Source organism: Oryctolagus cuniculus, chromosome 8 (assembly GCF_964237555.1).
Source record: "Oryctolagus cuniculus chromosome 8, mOryCun1.1, whole genome shotgun sequence".
Taxonomy (NCBI): Eukaryota; Metazoa; Chordata; class Mammalia; order Lagomorpha; family Leporidae; genus Oryctolagus; species Oryctolagus cuniculus.
Window position 1 is genome coordinate 46,749,311 of NC_091439.1, and position 16,460 is coordinate 46,765,770.

At 39.5% G+C, this 16,460-nt stretch overlaps 1 protein-coding gene across 2 annotated transcripts in view; it reads right to left on the reverse strand.

The window, feature by feature from the left end:
* The window catches only part of LOC103350842 (LINE-1 retrotransposable element ORF2 protein), a 47,167-nt gene that overhangs the window by 11,858 nt on the left and 18,849 nt on the right, over nt 1–16,460 (reverse strand). The gene's annotated exons all lie outside the window — the stretch shown is intronic.

Below are 16,460 nucleotides of genomic sequence, written 5' to 3' on the forward strand. Positions count from 1 at the left end.
AAAATAAAAATATCTTTTAAGATTTATTTATTTGAGAGGTAGAGTTATAGACAGACAGAAAGACAGATATCTTTCATCCACTTGTTCACTCGCCGAATGGGCACCATGGCTGGACCTGAGCTGATCCAAAGCCAGGAGTCTCTTCTGGGTCTCCCACATGGGTGCAGGGGCTGAAGCAATTGGGCTATCATCCACTGTGTTTCCAGGTCCTAAGCAGAGATCTCAATTGAAAAAGCAGCCAGGACATGAACCGGTGCCCCTATGGGATGCCAGCGCCTCAGTAAGAGGCTTAACATACTTTGCCACACAGTGCTGGCCACAATAAAATTATCATTAATTACATTTTCCCAAGAAAGACTATACAGTCTTCTAAATATGCATCAGAAAATATGCCATGGTTGCTGTTTATTTTACACAGTAATCACAATCTGTATTCAATGATAAATTTCAGATGTTAGGCATTATAAATATATCTGTAATTTACTCATCTTTTAAACATGCCTAACTGGCAGAATGTGTTTTTAGCTGGTAAACATGATAGTGATTTGATTGTTGAGTAAAGCACACTATTAAAGAAACCCTGTTAATTTTGTTAAGCTCAGTTTTTATACTATTCCAAATTTTAGCATACCTGTCAAGATATGTCATGTATTCTAAGGTCATGTCTCAGTGTGTGTGTGTATACTTACATGTTTGGAGGTAGAAGAAACAAATGGATTGGCATCCCAAATCCATTGTTTCTATGGTAAAATAACCTAGAGACAAAAATTGCCTAAGACTTATTTATTTGAAAGTGTTACAGAGAGTTCTTTGATCCTCTGTTTCAATCCCCAAATAGCCACAATAGTCAGACTGAGCCAGGCCGAAGCCAGGATCTTCTTCTGGGCCTTCCACCTCGCTGTGGGACCCCAAGCACTTGAACAATCCTCTGTACTTTCCCACACACACTAGCAGAAAGATGGACCAGAACTGGAGCCGTCGGGAGTTGAACCTGCACCCATATGGGATGCTAGCACCACAGGCAGCATCTTGACCCACTATGCCACAGTGCAAGCCCCTGTAATTTCTCTGTAAATCTTTAACAAAAGCCAAAAAATAACATCTTAGGACCTCTGAAATACTGAATTTGTATTCTTACCGACACATTTCCATATTTGCTTTTATCAGCAAAATAACACATTTCTGCATATTAGAAAGAGATAATGTACGCCAGACTTTAAGCCAGAGCACTTCATATTCCGAGCATGCACCCCTTGCTCCTCCTAATGATAACCTGAGAGTGCTGCTCTGATGGTTGGATAAGGTAACTGTGTCAGAGTGACTTGCAGACAGTAAAGTATTGGGTTACTAAGTCATCCTTTTGCTAACAGACTTCTATTTTAAGATTTATTTACTTTTTTGAAAAGCAGATTTAGAGAGGGAGAAATGGAGATTTTACATCTGCTGGCTCATTCCCCAAATGCTTGCAATGTTAGTGCTGAAAACAGGGGCCAGAAACTCCATCCAGGTCTCTGATGTGGGAGACAGTGACCCCAGATTTTAGGGCATCTTCAGCTTTCCCTGGTACATTAGCCGGGAGCTGCATCAGAAGCAAAGCAGCCAATGCTTGAAACAATGTTTCTATAGAATGCCAGCAGTATAGGCAGTGGCTTAACCCACTATTGTACAACACTGGCCCCTAGACTTCCGTTTTCTTGAAAAGATCCCTGAGAGTCATAAGACATACGCCATTTATCCAAACTTATGTTTCATTGAGGGTACTTTGAATCACTTTGGATGGAAAGAATTATTTAAAAGTAGATTTAAAAGCAAAGTTTAGTGGTTAGTGCTGCGGTGCAGTGGGTTAAGCCACTCTGCAGTGCCTGCATCCCATCTGGGTGCCAGCTGAAGTAGTGCCAGATGCTCCACTTCTGATCCAGCTCCCTGCTTATGTGCCTGGGAAAGCAGCAGAGGATGGACCATTCACTTGGGCCTCTGCACCTATTTGGGAGTCCCTAAAGTTCCTGGCTGCTGGCTTTGGCCTGGCCCATCCTTAGCCCCTAGCCATTGAATCCATTTGGAAGTGAACCAGTGGATGAACAATACTCCTGTCTCTCCCCACATCACCTCTAACTCTGCCTTTCAAATAAATAAATCTCTTACAAAGACAAAGTATATTATGTCATGTGTCTTCCTGGAAGCTCTTTATGGTGTTGCCTGGAAATTAATTATTCATTGAGTTAATCAGTTTTAAATTCAGACCTATTTTATCCATAAAAGAACAAAAATGAGACATGTACCCCAGGTTCTATAATTCATGACTGCCTAAGGAAGAATAATGAATTGGCCTGATTGTTGATTGTTCTTTAAGCAAAATAGCTTTATTTGTCTTCCTATTTCAATCTATTTTCATTTGCAGTTAAAAAGTTGATTTGCCAGTTATTACTTTTGTATAGTACCCATATTTGTACATTTTATGAATCATATTTATACTTCTAAATTATCTATATTTTATAAGCTTTTAGAATAATATTAGATTTTATTGAAGGTATAAAAATTGTGTGTATTTCATGTATACAGACACAGGAACAGAGTGATACTTTTCCCTCCCTACTGCACATGCTTCAACCCTTCTTCCTCCTCCATCTCCTCTTCCCATTCTTTTTTTTTTAACAAAGATTTATTTTTAGTTAACTTTATACTCATAACATTAACTCTACTTCTTCCTTTTGAGAAGTAATTTATTTAAAACGCAGGGCAGGGGGAGACAGAGGTACAGAGGATATGTGCCCATCTGCTGGTTCACTTTCCAAATGCCTGCAATGGCTGGGGTTCTGTGGGCCAAAAGCTGGGAGCTGATAACTCCACCTAGGTCTTCTATGTGGGTGGCAGAAGCCCCATTACTTGAGTTATCACCTTCTGTCATAGAGGAAGCTGGAGTCAGGAACCACAATTGGTATCAAACCCAGGAACACTGATACGGGGTTTGGATATCTTAGCTGGCATAACTGATAGTACAAATGACCCTCGCTGTCTTGCTTTTTAAATGTAGATGACCAGTATTGCCCAGACTAAGGGATCAAAGTGATGGAAAAGTTCCAAAAACTATGAATGAAATATTCTTATGTCTTCAGAATGAATGCAATAACCTCAGGCCATTGAGCACAGGTATAATATCCTCTGGGGATTTTCAAATGAGACGGACCACAGGAGCCTCCATATGGAGAGTGTGCCTCTGGATAGCTCACAGCCAGCACTTTTCATTAGAGGGTACCAGCAAGTCTACAAGCTGGTAAGCATGTAGGCACAGTTGTACATTAACTTTATGGTGGGAATGTGGAAAAGGAATCCCGTATGGTGATCCATGACAGGGACAGAATGGTGGCATATATCTTTACAGATAGATCCATTCAAAAGCTAACAAAAGTACACAAGTTTCCAAAAACACCAGGCATCAATTAAAGCCCTTTAGCCCCTGCTGCCTCTGTGGCGCATTCCTTTGTAGTAGGTGTGCCTATCCCTGGCCTGCTGGTGCCAAAGACAGGACTGCCACCATACCTCTTAATTTCAGGGGAGTGTGCTCCCCTGAGAAGCGCTTAGGCAGTGTCCTCTACAATATGTGTTCAATAGAAGACCTGGAAAGGTGGCCTGAATGTGGTGCTATTTGTTTTGCCTTTTTTTTTTAAGTGTATTTGATGAGTTTGTGTCTCCTCCTTAATTTGGAGGTGGTCAGTGACCTTCCAGGTGGGTAAAGTTGCCATGAGGGTCTCTTGGAACTGTATTCCAGGGCACAGTGGTGTACTGACTGATAATGGCTGGGCTGAGCTGAATACAGCTCAACAGCTGGGATTAAGTAGGCCCCATTGACATGAGGGTGGTATATACATTATATACTGAAGTGTTTTATTCTGTGATCCCTAAATAAAATCTCTACAATATAAAAACCATATTCTCTATAATCTCCTTGCCTGTCTGCATCTGTACCCACCTACATATCTATGGGAATACAGTAAAAAATGGTAATTTCTATGAAAATGAATAACCAGCTCTTGTTATTTATCACTTTGCACTTTCCCAACACCATCATCCTTCTTCTTGAGTAACTTTGGTTGAAGCCAGTGTGACTTCTACACCCTTTTGTGTTTAAGACTTTGAGTGCTTGATTTCATTCTGACATATCACTGCTGTTTGATTCTAGTTTTAACATCACTGTATCTAAAATTGTAGAGAATGCAGTGTCCAAGAGTTTGGTAGTGCATTATTCCCATTTGCTAAAGTGATGACTGTCACTTTTCTCATGAGATAACCCTTAGAAATTACTTACTTAAAAATCCATCATACTTGGAGCAGTATGTTACTTGTCACATACATGATGCATTCAGAATAGGAACTTGAGCAAATGGTGCTTCTGCATTACAAATCTGAAGCCCAAGAATACCCATTCTTTTTTGCTTGCCATATTTCCATGTCACTGAAGGTTTTTCTCTCATCTGTGAAAAATTGCTAAAATTAGCTCATTTCAGATTCAGATAGAGCTAACTGTAAACACTTCTGAAAGATTCAAAAATACCTTCATTCAAGCTAAGCAAGTTTTCTTACTTTTTTATTTATACAAAGTGAACAAATCACATGTATTTCATATAAACAGATTTAGGAGCATAGTGATGCTTCCCACTCTACCCTTCTTTCGTTTCAATCTTTACATACTGTGTTTATTTTGTAATCATAGGATTAACCCTCCCTTAAGTAAAGAATTCAACATGCAGTAAGCATTAAATAAAACTGTTCCTCAACAATAGAGACAAGGGCTATAACAATAATTCTCGAATGTCAATTTTGCTCATAAACAGTACAGTTTTTGTACTCAAATAGTTACCACAGACCAGAGAAAACATAAATGTCTTTTGGAGATGAGGTTATTTCACTAAGTATACTGGTTTCCAGTTGTATCCATTTTGCTGTCAAAGACAGAATTCCATTCTTTTTACAGTTGAGTAGTTTTCCATAGTGTCGCTCCCCGTCTTCGTGGCGGAGCGACACTGAACCCTGCGTTGTTCTTTTGTCTGCTCGGCCCTCCCCGGGTTTGCTGCTGGTTCTTCCCGGGTTGGCTACCGACCCTTCCACCTCCGTGGAAGGGTGGTTCCCCCTAGCCACTTTCCCCACTTCCGCGGGGGAGCGGCACACCACCGGCCGGCTCTCTCGGGGGCTGCACAGGTGTTCCTTCAGATAGATGTTTCCCTTAGATGTTCCTGGTGCATATTGTCTCTCTCCTCCTTTATAGTCCTCTTCCACCAATCCCAACTCTGCTACCCACATGCCGAGTACGCTGCTCTCCTCCAATCAGGAGCAAGATCAGCTCCTGCAGCTCAGTCAATCAAATTGGCGAGAGGCAGCTGCGTAGAAGTTGTTTCTCCCTTCTCAGCGCCATATTGTGGGAGAGCAGATGCATAGAATAAGTCTTAATTCCAGTAACTTAGTCTAGTCCGGGTTGCTCCCCACACATAGTATATATAAACTACATTTTCTTTACTAGTCATCAGAAGGACATACAGGTAGATTCCATATCTTAGCTATTGTAAAATGAGCTGCAATACTCATGGCGTATAAATAACACTTTGATATGCTGGTTCATTTCCTTTGGATAAATTACCAGGAGGGGGAATGGGTGGGGTATATGGTATCTATTTTCAGCTTTCTGCAGGATTTCCATATGGTTTTCCACAATGCTTATACTAGTTTGCCTTCCACCAACAGTGGATTAGGGACCCTTTTCCCTCACATCCTTGCCAGCATTTGTTGTTTGATGATTTCTGAATGAGAGCCACTCAAACTGGGGTGAGGTGAAACCTCATTGTGGTTTTGATTTGTCATGCAGAAGCTTCTCAGCTTGATGTAATCCCATTTGTCAACTTTTACTTTGCTTGCCTGTGCTTCTGGGCTCTTGTCCAAGAATTCCTTGCCTATTCCAATGTCTTGCAGAATTTCCTCAATGTTGTGCTGTAGTAATTTGATGGTAACAGGTCATAGAATTAGGTTCTTGATCCACGTGGTGTTGATTTTTGTATAAATGTGTAAGATGGGGTTTTGTTTCATACCTCTGCATGCAGAGATCCAATTTTCCCAGTGTCATTTGTTGAAGACACTGACCTTTTTCTAGTTACTGATGTTTCTTCTACATACATCTTGAACTGTATGCTGTCTGGGAAGGATTAACATCATTACTCTGTGCCAGCAAGCAGAAGCCCAAATAATTACATTGCAAACAGATAATGACCACATTCCATTCACAGAGTAAGTTTCTTTTTCTTGACCTTAGTCAAGTACCAGTATCAAGACCAGTACAGGCTGTCTTGATTATAACTGCCCTTATAGTATATCTTGAAATCTGGTATTGCAATACTTCCGGCCTTGTTTTTGTTAAGATGGCTTTAGGTATTCAGGGTCTCTAATGTTTCCATATGAATTTTAGCATCATTTCGTCTAGATCTTAGAAGAATGTCATGGTGTTTTGATTGAGATCACATTGAATCTGTAAATTGCTTTTGGTAGTACAAACATTTTGATGATACTAATTCTTCCACTCCACAAACATGGAGGATTCTTCTCTGTTTTGTGTCTTCTATTTCTTTCTTTAATGTTTGTAATTTTCATCAGATATCTTTGACATCCTTGTTTATGTTTCTTCCAAGGTATTTGCTTATTTTTTTTTTTGGTAGCTATTACGAGTGGACTGACCTCAGATGTTCTTTCTGAGTCTGCTGTGTCTTGTGTGTTTTTGTATCCTGAAACTTTACCAAACTCTCAAATGAGGTCTAATAGTCTCTTAGTGAGTCTTTTGGTAGCCCTTACATATAGAATCATGTCATCTGCAACTGGGGCTAATTTGACTTCCTCCTTTCCAATTTCTATGCCCTTGATTTCCTTTTCTTACCTAGTGGCTCTGGCAAAAATTTCCAGGAATATATTGAATAGCCATGGTGAAAGTGGGCATCCTTGTATGTTCCAGATTCTACTGAAAATGCATCCAAATTTTCTCCATCCAGTAAGATCTTGGCTAAGGATTTTCTGTATATTGCCTCGACTGTATTGGCGAATGCTCCTTCTATACTCAATTTGCTGAAGGTTTTTATCATGACAGGATGTTGTGTTTTATGAAAAGCTTTCTCTGCATCTATTGAGATAATCAGATGGATTTTATTCCTCTATTTGTTAATGTGATATATCACATTTATTGATTTGCTTGTGATGAACCATCCCTGCCTATCAGGGATAAATCCCACTTGGTCTAGATGAATGATCTGTCTGATGTGTTGTTGGATTTGATTAGCTGGTATTTTGTTGAGGATTTTTGCATCTATGTTCATAAGGGACACTGGTCTGTAATTCTCTTTGATGTATCTTTTTCTGGTTTGGGAGTTAAGGTATTGGTGGCATACTAGGAGTTTGGGAGTATTCCCTTCCTTTCAATTGTTTTGAATCATTAAAGAATAATTGGAATTGGTTCTTCTGTAGTCTGGTAAAATTCAGCAATGAAGCCATCTGGTCCTGGACTTTATTTATTGGGAAGCCATTATTACTGGTTGTTTCTCTCTTGGTTATTGGACTATTTTGGTTGTCTCTATCTTCATGACTCAATTTTCATAGACTGTATATGTTCAGAACATTTTTTCTAGATTTTCCGATTAATTGGCATAGTAATTCCTGGTGATTTTTTTTTTTTTGCACTATGCATTTTAACATCTCCTTTTTCATCTCTGATTTTATTAATTTGGATCTCCCCCCATTTTGTTAGTTGGGCCTGTTTTGTATGCTTTATATTTTGAAAAAAAAAAACTAGCTCTTTATTACACTCATTTTTATATCTTCCTTGGTTTCAATTTTCTTGATTTCTTATTTTAATTATTTCTTTCCTCTTCTAATTTGTGATTTGGTTTGTTCACTTTTTAAGATTCATCTATTTTATTTGAAAGGCAGAGTTACAGAGAGGAAGAGGCAGGGAGAGGAGAGAGTGTCTTCCATCTGCTGGTTCACTCCCAAAACGGCCCCCATGGCTGAAGCTGAGCCAATCTGAAGCCAGCAGTATGCAGGGCTACAAGGACTTGGGCCATCTTCTGCTGCTTTTCCCAGGCCATTAGCAGGGAATTGGTTCAGAAGTGGCACAGCTTAGACTCAAATCAGGATCTATATGGAATGCCAGAATTGCAGGCAATGGCTTTACCCAATGCACCACAACACTGTCCCCAGCCTTTCCAACTTCTTTCTGTAGGCATTAATTGTTATAAATTTTCCTCTGAACACTGCTGTTCCTCTGCCCTGTAAGTTGATATGTTGTATTTGCATCTTCATTCATTTCTAGGAGTTTATTTCCCTTTTGATTTCTTCTATGATCCACTGTTCATTCAGGAATGTGTTGTTCCATCTCCATGTTTTTGTATGTCTTCTAGAGATTACTGAATTGTTAATTTCCAATTCCATTCCATTGCAGTCAGAGAAAATACATGGTATGATTTAACTATTTTGGAATTTGTTGAGACTTGCTTTTTGGCCTAGCATTTGGTCTAACCTAGACAAAGCCCCATGCACAGATGAAAAGAATTTGTATTCTGTAGCTATGTGATTAAATATTTGTAGATATCAATTAGGTCCATTTGTTCTATGCTGTACATGTCCTGTTAGTTTTTGTCTAGTTTATCTGTGCATTGTTGAAAGTGAGGTGTTCAAAAAGGAAACCTGTTAAAGTGAAATGAGCACTATGAGAAATGGTGACTTGATCAGCCCTTGCCCTGACTGTTGATGAACAACATAATACATTATCCCTCTTAGTATTTTTTGTTTGTTTCTTCTACTTAATACTATTGGTTGAATACTGTAACCAATACAAAGTTATTCTTAAGTGTTGAAACTTAACTGAAAAGTGATTGCTGTTAAATATAAGAGTGGGAATAAGAGAGGGAGAAGATGTACAATTTGGGACATACTCAAGCTGACTTGCCCCAAGCGGTAGAGTTAGAAACAAAGCAGGGGATTCCAATTCAATCCCATCAAGGTGGCATATACCAATGCCATCTCACTAGTCCCAGTGATTAATTTCTGTTCACAATTGATCATAATGATAGGACTAAGAGCCAAAGGGAGCACATAAACAAGACTAGTGTCTGCAAATACTAATTGATAGCATAAAAAAGGGAGAGAATGATCCAACATGGGAAGTGAGATACACAGCAGACTCATAGAATGGCAGATGTCCTAAACAGCACTCTGGCCTCAGAATCAGCCCTTAAGGCATGTGGATCCAGCTGAAAAGCCCATGAGAGCATTTCAGGCATGGAAAGCCAAAACACTGTGGCAAAAAAAAAAGACCTAAATGAAGGATCTCCATGGTGAGATCCCAGTGGAAAGAACAGGTCATCAGAGAAGGAGGTACCTTTCTCTGAAGGGAGGAGAGAAATTCCACTCTGACTACAACCTTGTCTAAATATGATCAGAGTCGGTGAACTCAAAAGGTCTCCATAGCCTTGGCAACTCATGACAAGAGCCTAGGGTGATTACTGATGCCATAAACAAGAGTGTCAATTTGTTGGGTCAACAACAGGAGTCACTGTGCACTTACTCCTCATGTAGGATCTCTGTCCTTAATGTGCTGTACAATGTGATTTAATGCTATAACTAGGACTCAAACAGTATATTTCACTTTGTGTTTCTGTGTGGGTACAAACTGTTGAAATCTTTACTTAATATATGCTAAACTGATCTTCTGTATACAGAGAGAATTGAAAATGAATCTTGATGTGAATGGAAGGGGAGAGGGAGCAGGAAAGGGGAGGGTTGTGGGTGGGAGGGACGTTATGGTGGGGGGGAAGCCATTGTAATCCATAAGCTGTACTTTGGATATTTATATTCATTAAATAAAAGTTAAAAAAAATAAAGTGAGGTGTTGACATCCTCCCCAATATTATGGTACTAGAGCCTGTCTCATTGATCCATTAACACTTGTTTTGAATGGACTGGCCCCATGAATTCGGTCCAAGTATATTTCTTTTTTTATTTTTTATTTTTATTTATTTATTTATTTGGACAGGCAGAGTGGACAGTGAGAGAAAGAGACAGAGAGAAAGGTCTTCCTTTTGCCGTTGGTTCACCCTCCAATGGCCACTGCAGCTGGCGCACCATGCTGATCCGAAGCCAGGAGCCAGGTGCTTATCCTGGTCTCCCATGGGGTGCAGGGCCCAAGCACTTGGGCCATCCTCCACTGCACTCCCTGGCCACAGCAGAGAGCTGGCCTGGAAGAGGGGCAACCGGGACAGAATCTGGCGCCCCAACTGGGACTAGAACCTGGTGTGCCGGTGCTGCTAGGTGGAGGATTAGCCTGTTGAGCCACAGCGCTGGCCCCAAATATATTTCTTACAGTTTCAACTTCCTGTTGAATTGATCCCTTAATCATCACATAATGCCATTCTTCATCTCTTTAAGAGTTTGTGTGTTAAAGTCTATTTTGTCTTACCTTAGGATGCCTACTCCTGCTCATTTTCGCTTTCTGTTAGGATGGAAAATGGTAGTCCATGCTATCATTTTGAGTCTGTGTCTTTGTGGGTGAAGTGTGTCTTGCAGGCAGCAAATAAATGGGTCTTGTTTATATCTTGTTTACATATAGCCTGTCTATATCATTTAATTGGAAAATTTAAGGCATCAACCTTCAAGGTTACTATTGATAAGTAGATTTGGTCAAGCCATTTTTCCATACGCAGTCCTTGTTTATATTTTGGATTTCCTTTGTGCTTTTACTAGATTTTTTGCCTTCCCATTCTTTCATGATGGAGACTGTCTCCATTTCTGTGGGTAACTCATTCTTAAGCATCCTTTGTAAGGCTGCATGAGTGGTAACAAATTCTTTGAATTTGTTTTGGAAGGTCTTTATATCACCTTCATTTATAAATGAGAGCTTTGCTGGATACAGTATTGCATGTTGACAGTTTTGTTCTTTTAGGACTATTTCTCTCCATTCTCTTCTAGTCCATAGGGTTTCTAATGAGATGTCAGCTGTCAGTCTAATTGGAGATCCTCTGAAGGTAATCTGGCATTGTCTCCTGCATATTTTAGCATCTTTCATGTTTTACTCTTGGAAGTTTGACTACAATATGTCCTAGTAAAGACATTTGCTAATCATGTCAATGAGGAGTTCTATATGCTTTCTGTGCTTGTATATCCCTGTCTTTGTCCAAATTAGGGAAGACATCTGCTAGTATTTGACTAAATGGGTGTTATAATGTATTTCATACCTTCAGGAACTCCTAAGACCGGTATGTTTCACTGTTCAATAGCATCCAATAAATCTCAAACACTTCGATTTTACTAACTTTTTGCTTTTGTCTGAGATATTTGCAAGATTTGCCTGCTCGCTCAGATACTATTTTGTCTGCCTAAGTAATGGACATCTTGAATTGAGAAGGGAACTCTCAGGAACACACTTCAATCTGAGCTATTCTAATCTCGCATGACAGGGTTCTGGATATATGTCTGAAATCTTATGAAAGATAACAGATTTTATATAGTATAAACAATGGTGACCTTTTCTAGCATTTTGGAAGTGGAAGTGTGGCATCCTCAGAGACAGAAAAATACTCATGGGCTAACTGAGAGGGCCAATCATTAAACAATAACAAAATGATGGGTAGATAGAACTAAAGCCAATCACCTACATAGAAATAACACGAAATAGCACAAAATAAATTTTTTAATTTTATTTTCTCCCCAAAGAAACCATTTATTTAAGGAATGCAGACTTCATGCATTTCATAAGTGCAACATTAGGAATATAGTGATTCTTCTTATGCTACCAACTTTCCTTTTCCTCCTCCCTCTCCCATTCTCAATCGCATTCTCCACTAACATCCATTTTCGATTAACATGACCAACTGAATACTAAGTAAAGAGTTCAACAATTTGCATGGGAAAACAAAACAAAACAAAACAAAACAAAACAAAAAAATCATGTTCCTCAACAGTCAAAGACTTTTCAATGTCATTCCATTATGAACTTAAAGAAAAACCCAAAAATGATAAATCTTTTGTGAGCACTATGACATAATAATAATACAATTCTGAGGACAGAGGACCTGCATGTGAAGTTACTACACAGTGATTCCTGTTGTTAGTTTAACAGTTAACACTCTTATGAATGATGTCAGTGATCACCTGAAGTTCTTGACATAAGCTGCCAAGGCTAGGGCAGCCTTTTGAATCTGCAATCTCCATCAGTATTTAGGTAAGGCTTTAAGCAAAGTGGAAGTTCTTTCCTCCTTCAGAAAAAAAGTACCTCTTTCTTTGATGACCTCTTCTTTCCACGGGGTCTCACCCATGGAGGTCCTTCATGTAGGACATTTTTTTGCCACATTGGCTTGGCTTTCCATGCCTGAAATACTTTCATTGGCTCATCAGCCACATCCAAATGCTTTAAAGGCTGATTCTGAAGTCAGAGTGCTACTTAAAGCAATTGTCATTCTATGTCTGCTGGGTGTACTGCTTCTCATGTTGGAGCATTCACTCCCTCTTAATTCTATTATTATTATTACCAGACACCTAATCCTATCCATAGGATCACTTAAACACTGAAGACAGTATGTTTACCACTCGGCTTAAGAGGATTTGAGGTCCCATGGTAACTTTAACTGTACCCTTAGAAGTCCATAGGGATATATGCAGAATTATACAGCTTTACAAACTTCATAATTACAACTTTAGGAATATGGTGATTCTCCCCACTGTGCCCAGTCTCTCACTTACACTCCCAACTGCTCTTCCTCATCCCTCTCTTATTCCCACTCTTATTTTTCACTGAGATCTATTAACATAGTTAACCGTATGTGCATAGAGTTCAACAAATGTTTCTCAACAGTCAAGACAAAGGTTGTTCAAGTCATTGCTTCTCAAAGTGTCAATTTCACTTCTACAAATTGCCTTTTAGGTGCTGTATTAGTTATCATGGGTCAGAGAGAATGAGTGGTATTTGTCCCTTTGGGACTGCCTTATTTCATTAAGTATTATGTTTTCCAGATTCAACCATTTTTTTGTAAATGATTTTTTTTTACCACTGTGTAGTATTCCATAGTGAACATATCCCATAATTTCTTTATCCAGTCTTCAGTTGACAGGAATTTGGGTTGATTCTGTGTTTTAGCTATTGGGAATTGAGTTGCAGATGAGGGTGCAGATAAATATTTCATATGCTGATTTCATTTCCTTTGGGTAAATTCCCAGGAATAGGAAGGCTGGGTCATATGGTAGGTCTACATTTAGAGTTCTGAGGTATCTCCATACTGTCTTCCATAGTGGCTTTACCAGTTTACATGCCCACTAACAGTGGATTAGGGTACATTTTCCCCGACATCCTCATCACCATTTGTTGTTTGTTGATTTCTGTATGAAAGCCATTCTAACCAGTGTGAGGTGAAACTTCATTGTGGTTTTGATTTGAATTTCTCTGACAGCTAGTTATCCTGAGCAGTTTTTTATAGGTCTGTTGGCCATTTGATTTTCTCTTTGGAAAATATCCATTTACGTCCTTTGCCCCTTTCTTCACTGAGTTGTTTGTTGTTGTTGAGTTTCTTGATTTCTTTATACATTCTGGTTGTTAATTGCTATCTGTTGAATAGTTTGCAAATAATTTCCCCCATTCTGTCAGTTGCCTCTTCACTCTCCTACTTTCTTTTGCAGTACAGAAGCTTCTAAATTTGATATAATCCTATTTGTGAATATTGGCTTTGAATACTCGTGCCTCTGGGGTTTTTTTCCAAGAAGTCTTTGCTTATGCCAATGTCTTGCAGAGTTTCCCTACTTTTCTCTAACAATTTGATGGTATTGGGTCAGAGAGTAAAGTCTTTAATCCATTTTGAGTGGATTTTTGTGTACTATGTAAGGTAGGGGTCTTGCTTCATACTTCTACATACTGAAATCCAGTTTTCCCAGCACCATTCCTTGAAGAGACAGTCCTTGCTCTAGGGATTGATTTTAGCTCCTTTGTCAAATATAAGTTACCTGTATATGCTAGGATTGATTTCTCATGTTTCTATTCTGTTCTATTGGTTTGTGCATCTGTTTTGGTACCTATACCTGTACCAGGCTGTTATAATTATAAATTCCTTGTAGGACTTCTTGAAATCTGGTATTGTGATGCCTCTGGATTTGCTTTTGTTGTATAAGATTTTTTAGCTATCTGGTGTCTCCTGTGTTTCCATATGAACTTTCAACATAATTTTTCTTTATCTAAGAATATCCGAAAGTCAGATTATCTGGGGCAGGCAAGATGGTGGAATAGGAAGGGAGCACACTGATAGTCCGGGGAGAGACAGTTTAATAAAAGTGGAGATACTGCAGGTTCAAGGAAGAGTAGGGGAGGAAACATCAGAAAAAACTCTTCTGGAATGAGTGATTCACAGTGGACCTGCGTGGAGAGCATGGGAGCCCACAGTTCGGGACACTAGCGGCAGACTCAACACACCAGCGCTGGAACGTGAGGTGAGCCGAACCTCAATAGCCCGAGAGACACTGATAGGCAAGCGGAAAGAGGAGACTAGAGGGAACGACCCCGGGGGGAAAAGTTCACCAGGCTAACTAGAAGAGAGAGAGAAGAAAAAAAAAAAAGTGACCGATACGGACATGGGTTTCTCTCTCTCCGCTCACCTCTCAAAGGCTAGCAAGACAAAGAGCAGGTGCCATCTTGGACATATGTCATAAGCAGAGTGACCTCAGGTCTGCACGGGCCCTGAGCCTAGCAGAAAAACCTGACTCTGGGCGGGGCAAATTAACAGGAGATTAGGACCTAGTGAATTTGTGGTGCTACTGAACTGAGACTATGAAAAAAGAGACAGTGGGGGATAGAACTCACAGAATTCACGTGAGTGCTCTCCAGAGACACTACAATTCTGTAACTTTGGCAACCCAGTGGGAGACTGAAGGAGAATTTGAGCCCACTCTGAGGGCAGAACAGATTCCCTGTGTGGTCCTTGGGAAAGAGCTTCCAATCTCTGGCTCCTGTGGGTATATCATTTGCCTGCTAACTACCTCCAACTTCATTCAGCTGTGTGGAATTACTTCCCGTTTGAATCAAAAAAAGAAAGAAAGAGAGAGAGAGAGATCTACCACGCCTAACCTGGGAGTGCCACTTTTAGCACACTAAACAGAGCTCTCAGGCCACACCCATCTCAAGCCTCTAAGGCTCCATAAAAGACAGACAGCCCACTTAATCTAGAGTCATAGTATAACAAGAAAAATCACCACAGTGAAGAAACCAAATATCTCCAATATGCCAAATAACAAATGCAAAAACTGAGGTAATAAAAACAAGAAAGTCACTATGATGCCCCAAATGAAAAAGATACCCCAATTCAAGATTATGAAGATGATGAGATAGAAGAAATGCAAGAAGCAGATCTCAAAAAATTGATAAGAACATTAAGAAGTTCTTAAAAACAAATTCTTGAACTACAGAAATCCTTAATGGACAAGATAGAAAATCTCTCTCGTGAAAATGAAATATTAAGGAGGAATCAAAATGAAATGAAACAACTAGTACAACAGGAAACTGTGATAGTGACGAGAAATCATAATGAAGTGAAGAATTCAATAGATCAAATGAAAAATACAATAGAGAGCCTTACAAACAGAATGGGTGAAGCAGAAGAGAGAATCTCAGACTTAGAAGGCAGAGAACAGGAAAGGATACAGTCAGACCAAAGAAAAGAAGAGGAAATTAGAAATCTAAAAAATATTGTCAGGAATCTTCAGGATACTATTAAAAAACCCAACATTCGGGCTCTAGGAGTTCCTGAAGGCATGGAGAGGGAGAAAGGATTAGAAGGCCTTTTTAGTGAGATATTAGCAGAAAATTTCCCAGGTTTGGAGAAGGACAGAGAAATCCTAGTACAGGAAGCTCACAGAACCCCTAATAAACACGACCAAAAGAGATCCTCACCATGACACGTTGTAATTAAACTCTCCACAGTGAAACATAAAGAAAAGATCCTAAAATGTGCAAGAGAGAAACGTCAGATTACTCTCAGAGGATCTCCAATCAGACTCACAGCTGACTTCTCATCAGAAACCCTACAAGCTAGGAGGGAATGGCGAGATACAGCACAGGTACTAAGAGAGAAAAACTGCCAGCCCAGAATATTATATCCTGCAAAGCTATCATTTGTGAATGAAAGTGAAATAAAGACTTTTCATAGCAAACAGAAATTGAAAGAATTTGTTGCCACTCATCCAGCCCTGCAAAAGATGCTTAAAGATGTGTTGCACACATATTCGGGACATGCTCAAGCTGACTTACCTCAAACGGTAGATTTAGAAACATACCAGGGGATTCCAATTCAATCCCATCAAGGTGGGCTTCCATAGCCTTGGCAGCTCATGACAAGAGCCTAGGTTGATTACTGATGACATAAACAAGAGTGTCAATTTGTTTTTTTTTTTATTTTTAAACTTTT